Source organism: Dendrobates tinctorius, unplaced genomic scaffold (genome assembly GCF_039654945.1).
Source record: "Dendrobates tinctorius isolate UK_male_01 unplaced genomic scaffold, ASM3965494v1 ptg000515l, whole genome shotgun sequence".
NCBI classification, from domain to species: domain Eukaryota; kingdom Metazoa; phylum Chordata; class Amphibia; order Anura; family Dendrobatidae; genus Dendrobates; species Dendrobates tinctorius.
Genome location: NW_027362174.1, coordinates 1,020,062 through 1,033,805, shown reverse-complemented (window position 1 = coordinate 1,033,805; position 13,744 = coordinate 1,020,062). Strand labels below are relative to the sequence as shown.

The 13,744-nt window shown below is 43.8% G+C and overlaps 1 protein-coding gene across 6 annotated transcripts in view; it reads left to right on the top strand.

Moving 5' to 3' along the window:
- The window catches only part of POMGNT1 (protein O-linked mannose N-acetylglucosaminyltransferase 1 (beta 1,2-)), a 116,861-nt gene that overhangs the window by 40,615 nt on the left and 62,502 nt on the right, over positions 1-13,744 (top strand). The gene's annotated exons all lie outside the window — the stretch shown is intronic.

Sequence of the window (13,744 nt, the reverse complement as noted above, 5' to 3'; positions counted from 1 at the left end):
TCTACCAATAATAATGTGGAAAATGCGAAAAACCAAAACATTATGCCCCTTTATTTGCTATTGGTTTGTTGGGTGATGAGGAGGACTTGATATGGACCGTCATACAAGGGTTCTAGTCCGTGCTTCCTGACATGCCTTTTCACGACTACCAAATCACCAGGCTTCAGGTTATGACAGGTGCTGGTTTCTGCTGAATCTGGAAGAAAAGAGGAAAATAGAACATGGGTGTTTTTACTAAGCTGAATAACACATTGGTCAGTTTCTTCTGATAACTGCTGAGGCTGGAAATTTGCAACTGGGGGCCTAGTACCAAACAATATCTCATATGGGGACAGGCCATATTTTACAATAGGGGTAGTACGGATGTGGTATAGTACAATGGGTAGGAGCTCTGGCCATGGAGCCGTAGTCTCCTGCATCATTTTGGTCAACTAATGCCAAAGGAGAAAAAAGAGAGCCACTGGTGTCCTTGAAATTATGAATAAAAAGACAGTATTTATTTTCAATGATAACATATATCTGGATATAAATACACAAGTACCAGTGAGAATGCAGAGAAGGGAACTATCTCTGAGTGCCCAGTAACCTCTCAAGCAGATTAAAGGTGTATCACATAGTTAACCTAATCAGGGTGAGTCAGAACAATAAGTGAAGGATCAAGCAAAGTAACAGCAAGAATAGCGCTGACCACACAGAGCCCATAGGTTGTACCAGATGGGAGAAATGTTCAGTGTGGAGTAAGAACGTTGTCTGGCTTACTAGAGAGAGGCGACAGGGACAGAGCGGAGGATGTGGAGCTGCCCAACGCGTGTTTCGCGGCCAAGCAGAGCCGCTTTCTCAAGGGACAGGTCTTTCTCAGGTCTGACAGAGAAAGCAGCTCTGCTTGGTCGCGAAACGCGCGTTGGGCAGCTACACATCCTCCGCTCTGTCAATGTCGCCTCTCTCTGGTAAGTCGGACATTGCTGGGGTTTGCTGTGTGTGAACGAGCTGCGGTGGGGGCGATGTGGGAGGGGGAACTGGGATTACTGGAGCAGCTGTTGGCTGCTAGCTTTTTTTTTTTTTTTTCTCCTGCTGATACGGAGCAGGTTACTTTTTTTTTTTTTTTTTTCTACTTTAATGCATCTCAATTTCTGCCACAAATTTGTGCAGACATAACAAAGGAAAATAGGCAAAAATAGATGAATCAATAAAACCAATCATTTATTAATAAATTTCATAAAATTCTTTTTACAAGGAAATTTCTGAAAAAAGGGAGTACAAATGTAATGATAGATGCTCACAGAATTAAGCTTTATGCAACATAATCACAGAATGTTTTTTCCTTTTCTTTTTTAATTTTTTTACATACAAATTATCTCCAAATAGTGTTTATTACTTAAGCATAAATTCATAAGCTATATTTATATAAACTTCTGTCTAAATATTTTTAGGAAAAGGCCCGATAGTTCTAAAAGCAGAAGAAACACATCTTTGATTAAATAGTGTAAAATACAAACTGCTGAAGGTAAATAACAATTGGGTTTAGCTCCCTATACTATGTGCATACCATGATAATCAAAGACAAGGCTAACTAATCCTTAATGGAGTCATCACAATGCATAAATGCTCAGATAGTAGCGACTTTTGTTCTCAATGTTTCTATGATTTATTACAAATACTTATAAACAAAAATGCATAAGCTTACCTGATTGTATAAATATGTATCTAATTGTTGTAACAAGGGAACAACCTAACTGTGTGTGCGGCAAAGAACATTTCTCCTTAATGTGAATATATCCAATGCCTAGTGCAGAGAACTACAGGTTAATCATATGTCCTGCTTCATATGCCAGCTATACTGATTCAATTTGAAATAAGCTATTCCTGCGTATATATGCCCCCTATTGAGGAAGCCAGTATGGCGAAACGGTGCTGTCGGGGTAACCAGACACGTGTATGAGAGAGCCGCAGAAGTTTTACACATGTAAGTTGTTGTAAATTGCAAACAGGATTGCATTGTTACATCATGCAGGAATAGCTTATTTCAAATTGAATCAGTATAGCTGGCATATGAAGCAGGACATATGATTAACCTGTAGTTCTCTGCACTAGGCATTGGATATATTCACATTAAGGAGAAATGTTCTTTGCCGCACACACAGTTAGGTTGTTCCTTTGTTACAACAATTAGATACATATTTATACAATCAAGTAAGCTTATGCATTTTTGTTTATAAGTATTTGTAATAAATCATAGAAACATTGAGAACAAAAGTCGCTACTATCTGAGCATTTATGCATTGTGATGACTCCATTACGGATTAGTTAGCCTTGTCTTTGATTATCATGGTATGCACATAGTATAGGGAGCTAAACCCAATTGTTATTTACCTTCAGCAGTTTGTGTTTTACACTATTTAATCAAAGATGTGTTTCTTCTGCTTTTAGAACTATCGGGCCTTTTCCTAAAAATATTTAGACAGAAGTTTATATAAATATAGCTTATGAATTTATGCTTAAGTAATAAAAACTATTTGGAGATAATTTGTATGTAAAAAAATTAAAAAAGAAAAGGAAAAAAAAAACATTCTGTGATTATGTTGCATAAAGCTTAATTCTGTGAGCATCTATCATTACATTTGTACTCCCTTTTTTTAGAAATTTCCTTGTAAAAAGAATTTTATGAAATTTATTAATAAATGATTGGCTTTATTGATTCATCTATTTTTGCCTATTTGCCTTTATGTCTGCACAAATTTGTGGCAGAAATTGAGATATAATATGCTGAATTGAGGTGGCTATTAGTTTTGGACTATTTTGTTATGTACTTTAATGCATCGTCTGGAGTCGACACATTACTCTCGATTTACTGCCATTTGCCTGTAGAAAGCCATGGGGGAAGTCTCTGGATCGGGTAATTGATTGCAAAGAGTGTCTATTTGGGATGGGGTAAAGGGGGTGGATACTCAAACCACTAGCAATATTAGACATAGCAGGGACTGAGGCTGGCGGTGGATGATAATAGGTGCCGTCAGCGTTTAACAAAGGAAAGATGGGGGCTGCTTCTCCCGGTCTCCTTGTACAATTGTCATCTAGCAGGGAGACCTCTTCTTTCAAATCATCACTTTTAACTATTTGTCTGCCTGACACATTAGTCTCAATCTCAGTTCCTTTTTTTTTTTTTTAACTTCGTTTATTAAACTTCCAACAAGAAAAGGATGTAATGTACAACATACATATTTGCTTGTGGTTGTGAACACTGTACAGAGCATGCACACTACTGTCCTTTTATTAAATGCTAAACAAAGTTAAAACACTCTTATTAATATACGAGTAATCTATGCATAATCCCACAAGCGTATACAATGAACAGTAGGCTATACATTATGAGCATGTGCATCAATCATATCTCACAGGCCTTTATTATATCGTTCATATAACGTAGATTGATTCATTATGAGTTTCTAAACTAAACTACAACTACGTCAACTATCTACTAATTCGCAGCCCACTGCCATGCACTATATTGTCTCACATGCTATGTCTCCATTCTACAAAGTGAGATGAGAAGAATTCCACTTCTCCCAGATTTTTGCAGATTTCCCCGGGCATCCCCTGTTCTGATATAGTGAGCGCTCGTATGGGACAATCGTGATTACCAAGTCAATCCAGGTTCTGAGAGAAGGACATGAATTACCCATCCACCATAATGCCAGTACTTTCCGTGCCATAAACAGCGTCTCACGTAGAAAGATCCCAACATGGTGACCCCCAAACCTCCTCCTCCCATACCCCAAACAAGCAGGCCAGTGGATCAAGAGGGACAGGAGCTTGCACCAGTGATGACAAGAATAGCGTCCCCTCTTTCCAGTACTTTAGGGTAGTGGGACATTGCCATATCATGTGAATAAAGTCTGCATCTGGTGAGTGACATCGCAAGCATTCTGATGACTGGAATCGACCCATCCTGAAAAGTCGTATCGGAGTCAAATAGGATTGGTTTATTATATACAGCTGTATCATTCTAATAACAGATGGTGATGCTCCGATCGGAGACTCCAGGATCTCTTCCCACTCCTCTCCCTGCGTATTAGGGATGAGCCTTTCCTACTTCCCTTTAATAGAACTTATGGCAGATTCCGCTCCCACCGACAGCATGTACGTATATAAAGAGATGAGGCCCTGGGGACCCTGTGAGTTAAGGATTCCTATCAGAGGTAGGGACGAGATGGCACGGCCCTCACCTGTACTCCTTATGTGTGACTGAAGAGCAGATCTTAGTTGTAAATAGCGGAAAAGTTGAGATCTCGGGACCTCATGTCTAGCCTGCATCTGCTCAAAAGACATTAAGGTCCCATGATCATACAAGTCTCCTATCAAGTAGACATTACATTGAGTCCAAAAATCAGTGGACGGGTGAACTAGTAATACCGAAAAACGGGCGTTTTTCCATAGGGGCATTTCAGCTATAATGTCCCTATATCCAATCACTTTCTTAATCTGCCTCCATACTAATCGTGCCAGACGGAGCAGGGGCAGTAAGGCTGCGTGCAGACGGAGTTTTTAGCCCTGCGGATTTTTCCGTGCAGAATGGAAGAAATCCGCAGGTCTAATGACCTGCATTTTTCCTGCGGATTTCTTCCATTTTTCCTGCGGTTTTCCCCCTGCGGATTTGGAGACAGGGGAGATGGAAAACCGCACAAAACAAGTGACATGCTGCGGATTTTGTACCGCAGGAAAACCACGCGGAAAAATCCGCAGCGTCTGCACAGCGTGTTTTTTTTTTTCATTGATTTTAAGGCTACTGTACAACACAATGCGGATATGCAGCGTTTCTGCGCGGTAAAATCCGCTGTGGATCCGCTGCAAATCTGCACCGTGTGCACACAGCCTAAACGAGGGACACCAGGCCCCTCCAACTCCAGGAAACCCAGTGGGCAATCGGTTCTTGCAGCGTGAAGCAAGTGACAGTTAGGGAGATCGTTACCCGGCATCCATTCACTGAGAGCCTTATCCTGTAAAGCCAAATAATATAGAAAGAAATCTGGCAGCGCCGCCCCGCCTCCCTTTTTAGGCCTCTGCAGAGTAGACAACTTAAGTTTAGGTCTGGTTTTCCCCCATATAAAAGACGTGACCTGAGAATTAAGATTCACATAAAAGGACTTTGGTACCGAAAGGAATAGCCAAGTTTGGGAAGTAATATTTTAATCAGGCTGATGCGTCCGGCCACAGACAGCGGTAATTTGCTCCAGGTTGTAAATTTAACTTTGACCAGTTCCAGCAGTGGGCAGATATTAAGTTGTAAGTCGAGCGTGCTGTTATGGGATACATGAACCCCCAGGTATTTAACGCTAGATAGATACAATAGCCAACGAGGAGAGAGCCTCTAGTCGGGACATCGGGGCATGGGACAGGGGTAACAAGGCCGACTTTTCCCAATTTATATATAATCCCGAATATTTACTGAATCTATCTATGGCGGCAATTACTTGAGACAAAGGTCCCTCCGCCTCGTCCATAAATATCATCATATCATCTGCGTATAAACCTATGGTATCTACCCGACCCGCTATATCTATACCTCTAATGCCAGGGGAACACCTTATACGTACAGTGGGGGAAAAAAAGTATTTAGTCAGTCAGCAATAGTGCAAGTTCCACCACTTAAAAAGATGAGAGGCGTCTGTAATTTACATCATAGGTAGACCTCAACTATGGGAGACAAACTGAGAAAAAAAAATCCAGAAAATCACATTGTCTGTTTTTTTTTTTCATTTTATTTGCATATTATGGTGGAAAATAAGTATTTGGTCAAACAAAATTTCATCTCAATACTTTGTGATATATCCTTTGTTGGCAATGACAGAGGTCAAACGTTTTCTGTAAGTCTTCACAAGGTTGCCACACACTGTTGTTGGTATGTTGGCCCATTCCTCCATGCAGATCTCCTCTAGAGCAGTGATGTTTTTGGCTATTCGCTTGGCAACACGGACTTTCAACTCCCTCCAAAGGTTTTCTATAGGGTTGAGATCTGGAGACTGGCTAGGCCACTCCAGGACCTTGAAATGCTTCTTACGAAGCCACTCCTTCGTTGCCCTGGCGGTGTGCTTTGGATCATTGTCATATTGAAATACCCAGCCACGTTTCATCTTCAATGCCCTTGCTGATGGAAGGAGGTTTGCACTCAAAATCTCACGATACATGGCCCCATTCATTCTTTCATGTACCCGGATCAGTCGTCCTGGCCCCTTTGCAGAGAAACAGCCCCAAAGCATGATGTTTCCACCACCATGCTTTACAGTAGGTATGGTGTTTGATGGATGCAACTCAGTATTCTTTTTCCTCCAAACACGACAAGTTGTGTTTCTACCAAACAGTTCCAGTTTGGTTTCATCAGACCATAGGACATTCTCCCAAAACTCCTCTGGATCATCCAAATGCTCTCTAGCAAACTTCAGACGGGCCCGGACATGTACAGGCTTAAGCAGTGGGACACGTCTGACACTGCAGGATCTTAGTCCATGGTGGCGTAGTGTGTTACTTATGGTAGGCCTTGTTACATTGGTCCCAGCTCTCTGCAGTTCATTCACTAGGTCCCCCCGCGTGGTTCTGGGATTTTTGCTCACCGTTCTTGTGATCATTCTGACCCCACGGGGTGGGATTTTGCGTGGAGCACCAGATCGAGGGAGATTATCAGTGGTCTTGTATGTCTTCCATTTTCTAATTATTGCTCCCACAGTTGATTTCTTCACTCCAAGCTGGTTGGCTATTGCAGATTCAGTCTTCCCAGCCTGGTGCAGGGCTACAATTTTGTTTCTGGTGTCCTTTGACAGCTCTTTGGTCTTCACCATAGTGGAGTTTGGAGTCAGACTGTTTGAGGGTGTGCACAGGTGTCTTTTTATACTGATAACAAGTTTAAACAGGTGCCATTACTACAGGTAATGAGTGGAGGAAAGAGGAGACTCTTAAAGAAGAAGTTACAGGTCTGTGAGAGCCAGAAATCTTGATTGCTTGTTTCTGACCAAATACTTATTTTCCACCATAATATGCAAATAAAATGAAAAAAAAACAGACAATGTGATTTTCTGGATTTTTTTTTCTCAGTTTGTCTCCCATAGTTGAGGTCTACCTATGATGTAAATTACAGACGCCTCTCATCTTTTTAAGTGGTGGAACTTGCACTGTTGCTGACTGACTAAATACTTTTTTTCCCCACTGTATTGCCAGTGCCTCAATCACAAGGGTGAAGAGGGCCGGGGAAAGGAGGCACCCCTGACGGGTCCCCCTATGTAATGAAATGGACTCAGATATGGAATTGTAAAACGGGCTTTAGGTTTCATATACAGTAGTTTAACCCATTTTATGAACTTATCACCAAAGCCATACCTCTGTAGGCATGCGGAGAGGAAAGGCCACTCGAGAGTCAAAAGCCTTGGCGGCATCCGACGACGCCAGTGCCCATTTGTTGTCTGGCAGTAGAGCACTATATTGGACTATTGACTGGACTCGTCTGATATTAATTGAAGTGCTCTTACCAGGCATAAAGCCCGTCTGGTCAGGATGTATAAGGTTCAGTATAATCAAATTTAATCTGGTGGTGAGAATCTTAGTAAAGATTTTATATTCCACATTTACTAACGATATGGGACGATAGGAGCCACATTCCAAAGGATCCTTCCTAAGCACTATGATATTGGCCTCGTAAAAGGATTCAGGCATAGATTCCCCCTCCCATATTCCCCGAAATACCTTTATCAGAAGTGGTGTTAATGTGTCTCGGTACTTCCTATACAATTCAATAGGGAACCCGCCCGGCCCAGGGGCCTTCCCAGAGGCCATGTCCGTTATGGCATTCTCTATCTCCTCCACAGTAAACTCAGCGTCCATAAAGGCTCGCTGATCAGGATCTAAGACAGGGAATGTTACATCTGACAAGTAATCCGAACACTCCAGATTATCAGAGCCACTTTTAGATTCATATAATGACTTATAATAGTCACAGAAGCAGCCAAGAATCTCCTCAGTTGAAGACACCAATGAATCATCCGACTTACGGATCTGTAATATTGTATTAGAGGTATTATGTTGGCACACCAGATAGGCCAATAGCTTACTCGCTTGGTTTCCCAGTTCAAAATAAGACTGGCGAGCAAAGAATAATTTGCGCTTAGTCTTAGTGTCTATGTGCTGGGTGTATAATCGTTGTGCAGCCAACCACTCAATCCTATTGCCATTGCTTTGGTTAGATATGTACGCAGCCTCTGAGTCCTTCAATCGCCGCTCCACCACCTCATTATCTCTTGAGCTTACCCGCCTAATATAAGAAATTGTGGAGGACAAGCAGCCCCTCAGATATGCCTTAAGGGCATCCCAAAATAAATTAATATCCTGAGGTTCCTGATGGGACAAAATGAAACCATGCAATTGGTCGATTGTTCTATCAGGGGTTACTATCAGTTTCAGCCAGAAAGGGTTCAACTTCCAAACCATCCTATTATTTAATTGCCCGTACTTAAGTTTGAGGATGACCGGGCTGTGGTCTGAGATCCCTCTACTGCCATGCTCCACACTATCCACCCACATCGCCAGACCACTGGTTCCGAATATGTAATCTATGCGCGACAGGGAGCGCCTAGTGGATGAGTGGCAGGTATACTCTCTCAACTCAGGGTGCCACACTCTCCACAAATCTAGCCACCCGCTACCCCCATAAATAGCGACAGGTGGGTTGCCGTCGGCGAAGGAACCCCCCCAGCTACTCCATCATCCAGTCTTAATTTATCAAGATGATTGTTCATAACCATATTGAAGTCCCCCATACAAATAACGTCCGCGTCCGGATAATTTAGGGCGAAACTCATCGCCTTCTGGAGAATAGACATATTAGCCGGAGGCGGATTATACACACACAAAATCACATATTTCCTGGTATTTATTGATGCATAGACGAAGACAAAACGACACTCAGGATCCCTCCGGGTCTCCCTGGCTTCCCATCTAACATCTCTGTGTACCAACAGTGAGACCTCCCTCGAGTAACTAGTAAGGAATGCGTGAACAGACCATTGTACCCAAGGCTTCTGCACGCACCGAGCGGTATCCCTGGTTAGGTGCGTCTCCACCAAGGCCACAATGTGAGGGCGGTAATGTCTAATCTGCGAGAAGACCTTGATCTTTTTCCGGGGTTTTTTTATACCTCTCACATTCCATGTCATGCGTATCATCTCAGACCCCATATTTACATGGATATGGCCTACATCAGTATCCGGGGAAAATTTAGAGACACCACACATAAGCTGAAACTGCTGCTGGCTGCGAATTATACCTAAAAAACAAATAAAACCAAAACCACTTTAAAAAAACATCAAAGTGGAGAAACAAACAATACGGGAGCAAAGTCCTGCTCTCCCATCACGGAATAGACACGGGGATACCATCACTGAACTCAGTGTCCGGTATTGTTGGTAATCCGGGCGTCCGTGGAAGAGGCTCCAATCAAACCATCAATGTAAAGAATTCTGATTAACAGTAGAAACATTAGGATTCCTTCGCAGCAGACCCTTTGCGGGACTGCAGCCACTCAGCCGCCTCCGCTGGATCCGTATGAAATATGGAAGAAACCCCATGGACCACTCGGAGCCTGGCCGCATAGATCATTAAGTACACGATATTCCTCTCCCGTAGCCGCTTCTTGCCTTCCCTGAATTGTGCTCGTTTCTGAAGTTCCATGGAAAAGTCTGGAAAAATTGAGATTGTGGCATTGTTGAACTTAATGGGACTCTTTTGTCGAGCTAGACGTAGAATCGCATCCCTGTAGTTGAGGAGGGGTGCCAAAAAAGGTCTGGGTGGGGCTCCAGGAGGAAGAGGTCTTGTAGGGACCCTATGGGCCCTTTCCACAGCAAATGTTGGGGAAAATTCGTCTCCCAGAGAGGTTTTGAGCCAATCTTCTAGAAACTGTTCCGGATGTTGACCTTCCAAGCGTTCCGGCAAACCAATAACACGGACGTTATTCCGACGCATTATATTCTACAGGTCATCTGCTTTTTGCCTCCATGCGATTACCGAGCCCGCCGCTATCGTAAGCTTGGCTTCCATGGGTGCGATGGTGTCCTCTACCTTGGACACCCTTGTCTTCACCTCCATAATGCGCCCTCTCATGGCCTGCATATCTTGTCGAAGACGCCCCACCTCGGTATACACGTCCTCTATTTTCCCCGTCAGCGATGTTCTGGTTAAAGAGATGGCCTGAATCAGTTGTTCAGATGCTTGCTTGAGGGTTAATTCCTCCTGCTCACTCTCCTCTCCACCCTCAGAGGGGCGGTTTTTACGCTGAACCTGTGAGGGGTTATTCCTGAGGGACCGTGCGGTGTCAGAATGGTCAGGTCTAGCATACTCTTTCAATTTTTACGGCCGCTCCTGCCCCCTTGGAGCGATTCATTTTTAATAGCAATATGGCACAGCTGGGCAACTGAAGTAATATATCCAGGAGATTCACAGGTCCAAATTATAAGCACAGCAGCGCTATATTATGATAATGACAAGTGTCCCAGGGGCTGCACAGAGCAGAAGGGTCACCCGGGAGGAAAAGATTCGGCTCTGTATAATAACCGAGAGGCCTTATGGCCGGGGAGGGACCACAGCGCCCACAGAGACAGCAGCCAGGGATGAGTCCAGAGGACCTAAAGTTATAATAGCACTGACCAGCTGGGTGACTTAACAGAGGGGAGTGCGGGACCCAATTTTCCAGAGCACTCACTGCTTCTCCCTGCCAGATCCACAGAATAGGTGCTCACCATCCTGTCAGCGCTGTGAGGAGAGGACCAGCGCCGCGTCTCTCACAGCCAGAGCGCGCACTTGTGAAAATGGCTGCCGCCTCCTGCAGGCCCCGCCGGCTGCCGCAGCCTGTACCGCTGTCTGCACGCTGAGATTCGGCCTCTCACGGGGTTCCAGAGGTGCTCCACGGTCCAGAGGGTCCAGTACCGCCAGGTATGTCACGGCACCACGGGCCCGCTGACAGGATTGATGTCAGGATGCGAGGAGCTCTCCCTGAACGTGTCCTCTCACCGCCGCTACATAGCCATGCCCCCCTCAGTTCCTTCTTAATCACTTTCTCACACCACAGTCACTTTCTTGAACCACAAAACATCCTGTCCCTGTCATAATAGACAATTTTAATTCTTCAACATAGCAGTAACAGAAACAATCAGAATTCACTTCCTCTGTTCTTCCTAACACCTTCGTCACACAATTCATGTGCCAAGCCACAAAATTCTTCTTTTCCTTCCACGGATTCTCTCATTTAGAGCTAAATATCCTTACTTCAGTTGTGCACAGATCTGGCGGCCGTCTCAGTCTCTGTTCCACAGGGTCAATAATCCCCCTCTGGGAAGCCCAAAATTCAACGCGGTACTCAGTGAAAGGAGGAGGGCGTCTCAGACTATCCCTCTGGACACCTCTGGTTATATGTATACACAATTCACTCCTGTGGTTTCCAACTGCTTCAGCACCCGCCCTATTCCCCTGATTTGGGTCCCTCGAACTATCGCCTATTCCCACAGATGAAAAAGCACCTTGGCGGAAGGTGGAATTGTAGCCATTGCATCAGCCAATGTGTGAACTTTGCCAACTTCTCCATTTCCATCTTTCAGTCTTGCGACCCAACTTTAAAATGCTGTAACGGAAACAAAAAAAATCAAAATAAATCCAGATTGCTCATGAGAGCATTCAGCTAACTAAATAACATATTGCATTGCAAAACAAGACCATGCAAAAAAGATTTCATGGGTGGGCCTCAAAGTTTTCAGGCGCCTCTCGTGTGTGTGTGTGTGTGTGTGTGTGTGTGTGTATACTGTGTGTGTGTATGTATATATATATATGTGTATGTGTATATATATATGTGTGTGTGTATATATATATATATATATATATATATATATATATATATATATATATATATTTATATATATATATATATATATTTATATATGTATATATTATAATATGTGTGTGTGTGTATGTATATATATATGTATATATATATATATATATATATATATATATATATATATATATATAATATATTCCTGAGTTACGTATCTTACCCAATCTTTGATCACCTCACCACGCCCGATACTAACAGTGATCAGGATTTCAGGATATTTTGACTATAGAGAGAGCCACAATCACTGGTCAATCCGGGGTGTCCGTCCCTTATGAGGTACAGTTCGAGCACTGGGCCCCCAACGGGACTACACCTCTATATAATTCCACCCATGAATCACCCCACCAGGGGACAAACCTCAGATCCTCTTTGCAGCAACAGACACAGGAAAACCACACCAACGGTCAGTCTGAACAGTATAACTGCCAACTTACCGTGGTTGTCGTGGGGGATGATCAGTCCCAATTTTCCAGCACCTGTGTCCACTCCGAGGGTCCTTTGTCTTGTTGTCCTCCGGGGGCAGAGGCGTCCCTATTCAGGGGCCCCACGTTGGACGCCAGCTGTCGGGGAGCTATTGAGGGAGGGCTGAATTGACCCTTCACGGTTGACCAAGTGATTCCCAAATTAATCCACAGGGCGTTGCTAGCAACTGGAAATAACCAGACGTAGACGGGGGTCTCTGTATGGGAGGATCAAGACAGATCACTAGTCCCGTTTATTTTAGTCACTTTTTATAATATTTTGCTTAATTATGCAAAGTTCTCAACTACGAATAGCATCATTTCACTTTATAAGCCAATAATATTGCAAGAAAACCGGAAGCTACATATATGTCCATCATAGAAAGTAGTATAATGGCATATTCTTCAGAGTAATACACCCCCGGGTCCCATATCTTGCATCTGATGAGGAACAGTCTGGTTTCATGACAGCCTGAAAAATGTATCTTAAAGCAACAAAAATGGAGAAACGAAACCTTCAGCTCTGATTTTAGTTTTAACCCTTCACACACGTACCTGCAACCATCCCCCCCCCCCCCGCTGGATATCGCTGATCATGCTCTAATGTCCCGAGTCGTCTTTTCGTCGTTGGCGTCCCGCTGGCCGGCATGCATCGCTGTGTTCGACGCTGACTAGCGACGTCGCAGAACTCAAGGACGCAGGCGGAAGTCGTCGGAATCGCTGCGGTGTGACAGATAACAGCGACCTCAGACGGATCGCTGGTGCTGATCACTTGAGAGATCTGCCTGTTTGGCAGCTCACTAGCGACCATTTAGCGATGTACCGGCGATCCTGACCGGGTCATATCGTTGTCGGGATCGCTGGTGCATCGCTAAAATGTAAAGGGGCCTTTACCAAAGCAAAAGTCTGTTTTCTTGACCTCCCAGAAAGAAACACATTCAAAAGTAAACATATAGATAACAGTCTATTCTTTCTGGCTTGCTGAAAATAGATGTCTGGTTAATTAAGATTTAGTGCTGTGTCTTCACAAGCACTTTATGCATATTTGGCATCGACATTTTCCTGTCACCCCCATTGATCCAGCATTGGCTGCATCGGTGGTCCACGCTGCGCCTGGAAGTGAACACTGTGTCGTCAGATGTCACAGGACCCCTGAAACTTGTTATCTGGTGCAGAGGTTGGGCGACTGGCACAGCGCATCATCAGCAGTCCGCAGACCTCTAGAATTTCAGATCTCTGGGGCTGCTCACACGGAGCCCACAAGGGTGCAGGAACTGAGGATCCTCTGCTAGTTTGGAACAGTCCCTGTCTAAGAAAAATCTGAATTTAATGTTACATACTCCCTAAGTATGTGGTGATATAA